At 34.8% G+C, this 11283-nt stretch overlaps 1 long non-coding RNA gene across 1 annotated transcript; it reads left to right on the forward strand.

Annotated features, from left to right (window-relative positions):
- The first annotated feature begins 1111 nt into the window (after positions 1-1111).
- On the forward strand, positions 1112-10980 carry LOC128234713 (uncharacterized). Its single transcript, XR_008261010.1, has 3 exons — positions 1112-1568; positions 3352-3420; positions 10938-10980. It is a non-coding gene; the product is annotated as an uncharacterized LOC128234713 (long non-coding RNA).
- The last annotated feature ends 303 nt before the right edge of the window (positions 10981-11283 follow it).

Genomic DNA, 11283 nt, shown 5'->3' on the forward strand with positions numbered 1-11283 from the left:
AAATGGGCCGTGTTTTTACCTTTCAGGTGGCCCTGCAGTGCCGGGTGAATGCAGTGGTTGTCTTCGCACCAATATAGCGGGGAATAGGCCTTACCTAGGGTCCCTGGGGTGCGGGGGCATTTGGCGGGGATTTTACCCGGGCTTGGGTTGGCCGAATGTCAAAGTCCCTGCTTCTCCCCGGACCTGTGGGGGGCGTGGTTACAATTGACTGGTGCATTAGATTAAGATCAATACACAGAGGTTGTATACTATACACGTTTTGTTTTTCGTTTTTTTGTTGTTGTTTTTTTTTTTTGGGGGGGGGGGGGCACTTATACAAGGATTAAACTAGGCCTTTAAGCCGAAGTGAGAACAGTGTTGTTGACTGTGTTTTGTTGAGCATTCTGTGCGTAATCATGGTTACGGAATCATGTGACAACGATGCTTGGTGAATGGATTGAGCGTACGGACACAAGATGTGGCCACCATAACCATAACCGTCGAATCGTATTCCGGTTGGCGAAGCGAGATAACTCTTACTGGCTAAATTAGCGGTTTTCTTCTGTCAATAATTCATCATTTCTTGCGTCTTTCGGTAATTGTTTACGTAATTCGGTAATTAATCGAATTTCGATAAGTCCAGTCCTGTTGTTACCATAAAACGACAAAAATGAAACGACCGTTTTGATTGGTTAACGAAGTTGTGGCCAAGATTTGACAAGTTGCGGCCACAACTTTGTAACTTGTGGCCACTACTTTTTATCGTGTGGCAATTTCAACTAAGTATCTTGTGGCCACAACTTAGTAATATATGGCAAAACTTAGTTACTTGTGGCCATAACTTTGTATGTCGTGGCCACGATTTAGTAAGTTTTGGCCACAACTTAGTATCTTGTGGCCACAACTTAGTACTATGTGGCAACACTAAGTAAGTTGTGGCCACAATGTATGCGGATGTCACCTCTGTGCCACCGTAGGTTACTGAGCGCAGTGAACTCTAAAGTGTGCTGGTTACCACCCTGGCCTGCAAGATATCATTCAAAACCACATTTATGTCTTCAAATATGATATAAATCATGTGTAAACTTCAAAATACATACACTAATGCAATGTACACATCATTAACTGCTACCTAAATGGGGAGAAACATTGTTTTTAAGAACGTTTTGAAGGGATCACAACGACCCGGAAGCAGTTCATTGTGTGTCGACTCTTTAAGTTTAATTTACAGTTCTCCCATGTGGAACGTTATTGTCTTTTTGGAATTGATACTAGGGGCTCTTTAGGGGTGTGGCATAACCATGCACCCTGTTCCTGTGCATATAGCATTCACATCATGAATAAATACGAGTCCAGTCCTATCATATGGAACATATGGAATTTGTTAGGGAAATATACATTATTTATAGAACTTAAAAGTAAATCATATTTGCGAACTATATTTATCCAGTGTATAGTTAAAAGCGGTTATTAGGCTCCATAGTATAAAAAGCAGGATATCTAATGTCACATCAGTCAACATATGAAAAAAGTTGTAAGAAATTATAAGAATGATAGACAGTTAACACATTCCGAAGGAGCATCGACAGGTTAGGATTTTTATTTGTATTTTATTCATAAAAAACTTTTGGATTTATCTTGTGTATATTGCCGAAACATTGTATAAAATCATATAACTTTTACCCAGCTGGTACAATGATAATTATTGATATCTTAACATCGAATGTTTCTCTATGAACGCTGATTGTAGCTTAAAACTTAGAGAAGAAATATATACATATACCGGTTGTGTCTTCATTTTTTCCACATTCAGGTATCCTACTATTATAAGGATACTGGTTTGACTCATTCGTGGACATGTGCATGTAATTCAAAATGCCTACGTTCAATTTAAACATGCATATAGGCTGTTTAACCAGCACATAAATACTGCATAAAACAGTTTAATGAATAAATGCAGTTGCCTTCACAATTATTGCACAATGTCCATGTTAAATACGAGTCCAGTCCTATCGTGAATTATTTTACCAAATTGCGCACTTTGGGTTAAAATTATGAAACTTTGCCTGATGACACATATGCATGTTAATGTTCAATAAAATCTCAGGACTCACCTGAATTTCGTCCAAGATGGCCGCCACAATAAAAAATGGCCGTCATCACCCTTAATATTTAAAAGAGGAACTTTCATTAATAAATATATTATATAACTTCAATAAATACATAGTTTATGTTGATTACTTTTCCGTTAAAATCTTACAAAGAAACTTTATACAATTCAAATATTTATTTGTATGGAATAAGCTTTTTGTTGCCATGGCAGTCATTTCCAACCTAAAAAGGTTTGTTTGCTTAAGTACCCATAACCTGTTTCCTGCTTCAAGTTCATTATTTTTTTGTAAACATGTATAACATACATGTTGTCAATATTATTTTAAGACTCTGTTGAAGAAAATAATTATGAAACGATTCCAATAGCAACAATTTTTTTTTCATCTCATGCTTATACTCATTACTTGAATTGAGTACACATAATGGAGTGACAATCAGGTCAAAAGTGGCTGATTTTAGGAGTATGTTACAAGCAATGATATATATCAACTTGTTTGGCAAAGAATGGCGCCATTTGGTTTTTACTTTATCAGAAGCCTTGAGCGTGAATGAACTCGGAAACCCAGTGGCTTAGCCGGCTTTGACCATTGTTCAAACATGGTTACGATGAATATCTCTTTCACGGTATTCCGCGTCGCGTTATGTCGCAGTTGTTTCCCTTATACAACAAAGAGTAACATAGTTATACAACAAAGTTTCTTTATTATTTATGTTTTACTTATATCTCGCCAAGACCCAAAACATCATACACTATTTTCCTTATATCTCGCAAAGGGCAAAAAGCATCATTCAAAATGAGTCCTGCCCCGCCAGGGCAAACTCTCGCAAAATGAGCAAATTTTCGCAAAATGAGTAAATCATCCTTATAGTCATGATTACTCAATCCCTTTTTCTACTGCTAATATAGCCTATAAGCAATATAAATATTAATTCATATATGTATCCATTACAAAAAATAGCGTTATTTTACGCAAACGAGGCCATTTGGTTAACTTGGGGGCCAGGGACTATATTCATTAATTTAGTGAAGATTAGAATCCGTATGTTTTAATTATACTGCAACATAGTGCCCAACCGACTGAATGGAATCAGCTCGGTCGCAATTCTTAAAGCAACTGTTTCATTGGCTTAAATTATAGGTTGTATTCTTAAGGCTATTTTTTGCCAAATACTGCAGCGGTCCGAAACTTGTATGCCTTAAATTGTAAACACCTATATAGTGTGTACGCATAATAATCTGGATCGAATAATACCTTACAGTTGAAGAAACTGGACGTGCTCCGGAACTCGATGTTAGGGGAGATCATCTTGTAGTAAACGGTGATGAACGTGAGTATAATGTAATGGTTAAAGGTTGTTAGTATGTACTTACAAAAATAAATTCTTTGATGTGACGCAGTCTCATTACAATTAACAATCTTTAACTGTTTTAGTGGTCTGCTGTTGAATGTGTACACTTCACAATGTACCCACTAAATGGACCAGCAACTCTTTATATAACGGCTGACTTCTGATTTGTTGAAATGAATGTATTTGAACACTTGAGAAATTATGCCTTCTCTTTGGAATGCTGACAACTTACATCCTATAACAGAACGCTAAGGAAACACTTAATGAAATGTAATTTGCACATTTGTATTCTTACGGAAGTAGATCTAGAACTTGTTGTCTTTATATAAACATATACCATACATGCTACTTTTTTAACGCTTCGCCGCCATCTTGCAGCTCATATTGAATATCCTCACTTCAACTGCTGTACATTCGGAATACGTGTACTCCCCTGTCATAGGCGTCATGAATACGTAAACATGCAACATATAATTAGATATTGAATTTGATACACATTTTATTCTTACAGTGTTTCAATAATTTTTATTTGCTTTCTTCTACAAAATTCATGATCATTATATGTGTATGCGGACATTGTGTAATTTATATATATTTGAAATAGCAGTTTGCATTTCACAATACGAGTTTCGAAGTATAATTCAGAATTCATTACTTTTGTGCGCTAAAATTGGCCCTTTTAGTCAACGGGAGATACGTAGTGAAACTTGTACAAATAATAACTCGGCTCCCTGAGATAACAACCAATAAGAAACATCCAATTTCATATTCATTCGGAACTCCTCGGCCATTTTTATCGAAAACAACCCCGGGTGTATATGGACGGTTTACATACTCAGAAATCGGTATGTTTAAGTCCGCTGCAAGTAGATCGCGTAGTAATTTAATTTAGCAGTTAACTTAATGAGACCTAGCTATTGGGAATCTCAATTATGTTTGCAATAATACACCTCACTAGCAATCAATTTAAGCTTTGATCAATAAATACAAGCTAAAACACTACATTTAATTAATGATATTATTAAAAAAATACAAACTACTTTTACTGATGAATCTGCATACATCCGAGGTTGTTTTCGATAAAATGGCCGACTGAGCTCCGAATGAAGCAAATTATTAGATACGCCGAAATACAAAATATAACAAAATTAATTAGTCTTGTTAATTGATTAACGAAACAGATGCATGTCATCTATCATATGATATTGTAAGAGAGCAATTATATAGAGAATTGTACCCACAACGGAGAGGTGCACCTCTATAGGTGCCGGTCCTAATATCCATGTGCATCTCTTTATTTTAATCAAAAACATGTTCAATTTATACCTAAATGATATAGACGCACCACTAAATATAGAGGTACGCCTTTCATACATGCCATATTCTCTGGAGACCATTCAGGTGGATTAGTTTAGAATGACTGAAAATTCAGGGGGTTTTGTGTAGTATTCATGGGGATTTTTTAGCAGGTTTAAGTTGGCAAAATTTCAAAGTATTTCTAGACGCAAGTACGAAAAAATGTATTCACATATATTTTGCTATGAAAACCTCTAACCTTTTCATTATACGGAATTATTTTATGTCATGATTTATCATATTCTTATGATACACTGTCATGTCATACTGTAATACTGTAAATTAAATTTAACTTCCTCCAAAGTCTTTTAAAAAATCTACTTAATACTATCAGCTATGATGACGTTCAGACACTAAGAGAATGGAATAAAACTATTAATTTCTTCCGTTTCGAAAATACAAAAGTAGTAGTATTTCTTTGCCTTTGATCATTTCTTCAAATTAATTGAATTGTTGTTAAGGTTTCCTTTTGGCATTTATCAAACTTTTTTAACAGACATTTCACCCTTGCGGAGTTGTTTCTTTACTTTCAGTTTCACTCACATACTGTGGTTTCACTTTGTCATTATTGCCTGATGTAAAATATCTAAAAAAATATACATATTTTTCTAATTTCAGGGGGATTTGCCCCCCCCCCCGCCGGGGGATATGGCCCTTTTTCTTTAGATTAAAAATGAGGTGCACCTCTGTTTTCAGAACTGCACTTCTAAATATAGAGGTCCACGTGAGACATATTCGTATTTGTGAAAATTACAGTGCAAAACAGTGCGCTGTTTAAAAGCAATTGCGATAAATATTGTTATACGGTACCATCAACGATTATAGGGTATGACGTCACCATTACGTCTTTGCGATGTTTGGGAACTTTTTAATGAAAAGAACAGTTTTTATGAGTGATAGACATGTTTAACATGCTCAATACACTGTAAATAAAAAAGTCATAAACTTTTATACTTCTAATAATATCTACTCTTGCAATTATTTATCATTTAAAGTAGAGATTTAAGCATTTACTGCTGACCGAAAGTTGAAAGGTCATTTTGGAAGAGCTGTTATGGCAGACTGTGCAATTAATAGAGCTTGTTTTTCAATTGGAGATATTTTTTAATGATTCTACAGTACTGCTTAAATACACCCATGGACATGATTCGACAGTACTGCTTAAACACACCCATGGCCATGATTCTACATTACTGCTTAAATACATCATGACAATGATTCAACTTCCTGCATAAATAAACCGATGTTCATGGATCTATTAAGAACTACTTACATACACCTTGGGTCATGATTTTACATTTCTCCTTGAATACATCAATGTATGGTCATGATTCTATATTACTGCTTAAATTCACATGGAAATGATTCTATATCACTGCTTAAATACATTCACGAACATGATTCTACATTACTGCTTAGATAAACCCATGTTTATGTTTCTATATAACTGCTTAAATACACCAAGTGTCTTGATCCTATATGCATAGTTTCATGCACCCCCGTACATGGTTCTACCTTTCTGCTTAAACACATCCATGTTCATGGATCTACAGACCTGCTTACATAAACCTTAGGTCATGATTCTACATTTCTGCCTGAATACATCAATCATCACAATGTATGGTCATGATGCTAAATTATTTCTTAAATACATCCATGACCATGATTGTACATTACTGCCTTAATACACCATTGGACAAGATTGTACATTACTGCCTAAATATACCATTGGACATGATTCTATTTACCGCCTAAATAAACAAATGGACAAGATTGTACATTACTGCTTAAATATACAAATGGACATGATTGTACATTACTGCCTAAATATACCATTGGACATGATTCTACTTACCGCCTAAATACACAAATTGACAAGATTGTACATTACTACCTAAATATACCATTGGGCATGATTTTACATTACCGCCTAAATACACAAATGGACAAGATTGTACATTACTGCTTAAATATACAAATGGACATGATTGTACATTACTGCCTAAATATACAAATGGACAAAATTGTACATAACTGGCTAAATATACCCATGGAAATGATTCTACATTACTGCATAAATACACAAATGGACAGGATTGTACATTACTGCCTAAATATACCATTGGACATGATTCTACATTACTGCATAAATACACAAATGGACAGGATTGTACATTACTGCCTAAATATACCAATTGGACATGATTCTACATTACTGCCTAAATACATAAATGGACATGATTGTACATTACTGCCTAAATACACAAATGGACAGGATTGTACATTAATGCTTAAATATACAAATGGACATGATTATACATTACTGCCTAAATATACAAATGGACAAAATTGTACATAACTGGCTAAATATACCCATGGAAATGATTCTACATTACTGCATAAATACACAAATGGACAGGATTGTACATTACTGCCTAAATATACCCATTGGACATGATTCTACATTACTGCCTGAATACACAAATGGACAAAATTGTACATAACTGGCTAAATATACCCATGGAAATGATTCTACATTACCGCCTAAATACACAAATGGACAAGATTGTACATTACCGCCTAAATACACAAATGGACAAGAATGTACATTACTGGCTAAATATACCCATGGAAATGATTCTACATTACTGCCTAAATACACAAATGGACAGGATTGTACATTGCTGGCTAAATATACCTATGGACATGATTATACCTAACTGCCTAAATACACAAATGGATAAGATTGTACATAGCTGGCTAAATATACTCATGGACATGATTATACATTACTGCATAAATACACAAATGGACAAGATTGTACATAACTGCCTAAATATACCCATGAATATGATTGTACATTACAGCCTAAATATACCCATGAATATGATTATACATTACTGCCTAAATATACCCATGGACATGATTGTACATTACTGCCTAAATATACCCATGAACATGATTGTACATTACTGCCTAAATATACCCATGGACATGATTGTACATTACTGCCTAAATATACCCATGGACATGATTGTACATTACTGCATAAATATACCCATGGACATGATTGTACATTACTGCCTAAATACACCCATGGACATAATTGTACATTACTGCCTAAATACACCCATGGACATGATTTTACATTACTGCCTAAATACACAAATGGACAGGATTGCACATTACTGTCTTCATACACCCATGGGCATGATTGTACATTACCGCCTAAATATACCCATTGACATGATTGTACATCAATGCTTAATACACCCATGGACATGATTGTATATTACTGCCTAAATACACCCATGGACATGATTGTATATTACTGCCTAAATATACCATTGGACATGATTGTACATTACTGCCTAAATATACCATTGGACATGATTGTACATTACTGCCTAAATATACCCATGGACATGATTGTACATTACTGCCTAAATATACCCATGAACATGATTGTACATTACTGCCTAAATATACCCATGGACATGATTGTACATTACTGCCTAAATATACCCATGAACATGATTGTACTGTCTAAATATACCCATGAATATGATTGTACATTACTGCCTAAATATAACCATGGACATGATTGTACATTACTGCCTTCATACACCCATGGACATGATTGTACATTACTGCCTAAATATACCCATGGACATGATTGTACATTACTGGCTAAATATACCCATGGACATGATTGTACATTACTGCCTAAATATACCCATGGACATGATTGTACATTACTGCCTTAATATACCCATGGACATGATTGTACATTACTGCCTAAATATACCCATGGACATGATTGTACATTACTGCCTAAATATACCCATGGACATGATTGTACATTACTGCCTAAATATACCCATGGACATGATTGTACATTACTGCCTAAATATACCCATGGACATGATTGTACATTACTGGCTAAATATACCCATGGACATGATTGTACATTACTGCATAAATATACCCATGGACATGATTGTACATTACCGCCTAAATATACCCATGGACATGATTGTACATTACTGGCTAAATATACCCATGGACATGATTGTACATTACTGGCTAAATGTACCCATGGACATGATTGTACATTACTGGCTAAATATACCCATGGACATGATTGTACATTACTGCATAAATATACCCATGGACATGATTGTACATTTCTGCATAAAAATACCCATGGACATGATTGTACATTACTGGCTAAATATACCCATGGACATGATTGTACATTACTGGCTAAATATACCCATGGACATGATTGTACATTACTGGCTAAATATACCCATTGACATGATTGTACATTACTGCCGAAATACACAAATGGACAGGATTGTACATAACTGCCTAAATACACACGTGGACATGATTGTCCATTACTGGCTAAATATACCCATTGGCATGATTGTACATTGCTGCCTATATATACCCATTGACATGATTGCACATAACTGGCTTAATATACCCATGGACATGATTGTACATTACTGCCTATATAACCCATGGACATGATTGTACATTACAGCCTAAATATACCATTGGACATGATTGTACATTACTGGCTAAACAGTCCCATGGACATGATTGTACATTACTGGCTAAATATACCCATTGGCATGATTGTTCATTACTGCCTATATGTACCCATTGGCATGATTGTACATTACAGGCTCAATATACCCATGGACATGATTGTTCATTACTGGCTAAATATACTCATTGGCATGATTGTACATTACTGGCTAAATATAACCATGAGTATGATTGTACATTACTGGCTCAATATACCCATGGACATGATTGTACATTACTGGCTTAATGTATCCATGGACATGATTGTACATTACTGCCAATATATACCCATGTACATGATTGTACATTACTGGCCCAATATACCCATGGACATGATTGTACATTACTGGCCCAATATACCCATGGACATGATTGTACATTACTGGCCCAATATACCCATGGACATGATTGTACATTACTGCCAATATATACCCATGTACATGATTGTACATTACTAGCCCAATATACCCATGGACATGATTGTACATTACTGGCCCAATATACCCATGGACATGATTGTACATTACTGGCTTAATATACCCATTGATATGATTGTACATTACTGCTTACTTACATCGGCCAATATTCATGTTGTTTCATGAATTAACTAACATCTTTTAATTGTAGAAAATGTATTAAGCTTATAATGTAAACGATATAAATAAGCATGCATATTGAAACAAAAATGACGTCTTATGAATGTCTCTAAACATTAGACTAGACGAATGTAAATATTTCTTAAGTGTCACATTACAAGACATATAAATTAAACCCGTCTGTTAATATAGTTAATCATAAAACGTAGTTTTCTCCGCATTCAAAATAATCCAGTTTGCATTCGTGTCGTTATCAGTTAGAGTTTAGGGCATCTTCATTCTGCATTTAACATCCTCGACCCCATGGATTTGGACTTCTATGCGCTAGGTCTGGGATTTATTGTGAGCACCCCCCCCCCCTCCACACACAAAAGCTAGGTGTGTTAGGTGGACTATTATTGACTTACCTTTTTGTTTCATGCATATTTGAATGTTCCACGAGTTAAAATAACTGTGGACTGAGCAAATGTATAAGCATATGCAGGTTATGTTATACAGTATGTTATACAGTATGTATCTATGCATATACATACTCCTAAACAACTTTGCCTTCTTGAGTGGAGCGAAACCATGTCATTTGTGTCTATAAATATCCAAATATCAAGATACAGTATTTCAGCAGTTTTTTTGCAGTGTTAAGAATTTTACATAGTTTACGTAAACATATGGGTTTATGATTGATGTAGACTAAAAGACTGTAGTTTTTATGAAGCAAATTTCTCCATAGGGCTTCTTTTGACATCAATTTATGGTGAAGGATAAACAAATAATAAGTTGTCATAGAGTTTGTAAAAAGTTTATAAAGACTTAATCATGACATATCTATGCAGCAATTCATGATAACGATATAAAGTTACCGCTTGTTTTGTTATTTCCAGATTATTTAAACATTGAATTAAATGCACATGCACATACATGTATATTTAAATGTTGTTTACATTTTAGCTCTGACATGGTAATTCATAGATGATGGACTTTCCAGGTAGGTGTGTATTGGAGGTGAACTAGATCACACTAGATCTCGCACTTGCCAACATATGCCAACATATTAATCAAAATTTGTTCCCATTGTTGCTATTTGCAAATTTATGAATGAATTCTTAGAGTTTGAGGCTTGTGACAGTCGAGAGGTTTCAGGCTGAATTTTATAGCGGTCATCCATAAACCTATCCAAGCAAATAAGAATTTTATAGCAGAAGTGTTGACTAATCAATTTAATTATCTTTATTAATGGCGGAAAGGTAAGCAGAAGAAAAATAAAAAAAACAGACACCAAGCAAAATCCCTTATC

This window comes from Mya arenaria, chromosome 5 (assembly GCF_026914265.1).
Source record: "Mya arenaria isolate MELC-2E11 chromosome 5, ASM2691426v1".
Taxonomy (NCBI): domain Eukaryota; kingdom Metazoa; phylum Mollusca; class Bivalvia; order Myida; family Myidae; genus Mya; species Mya arenaria.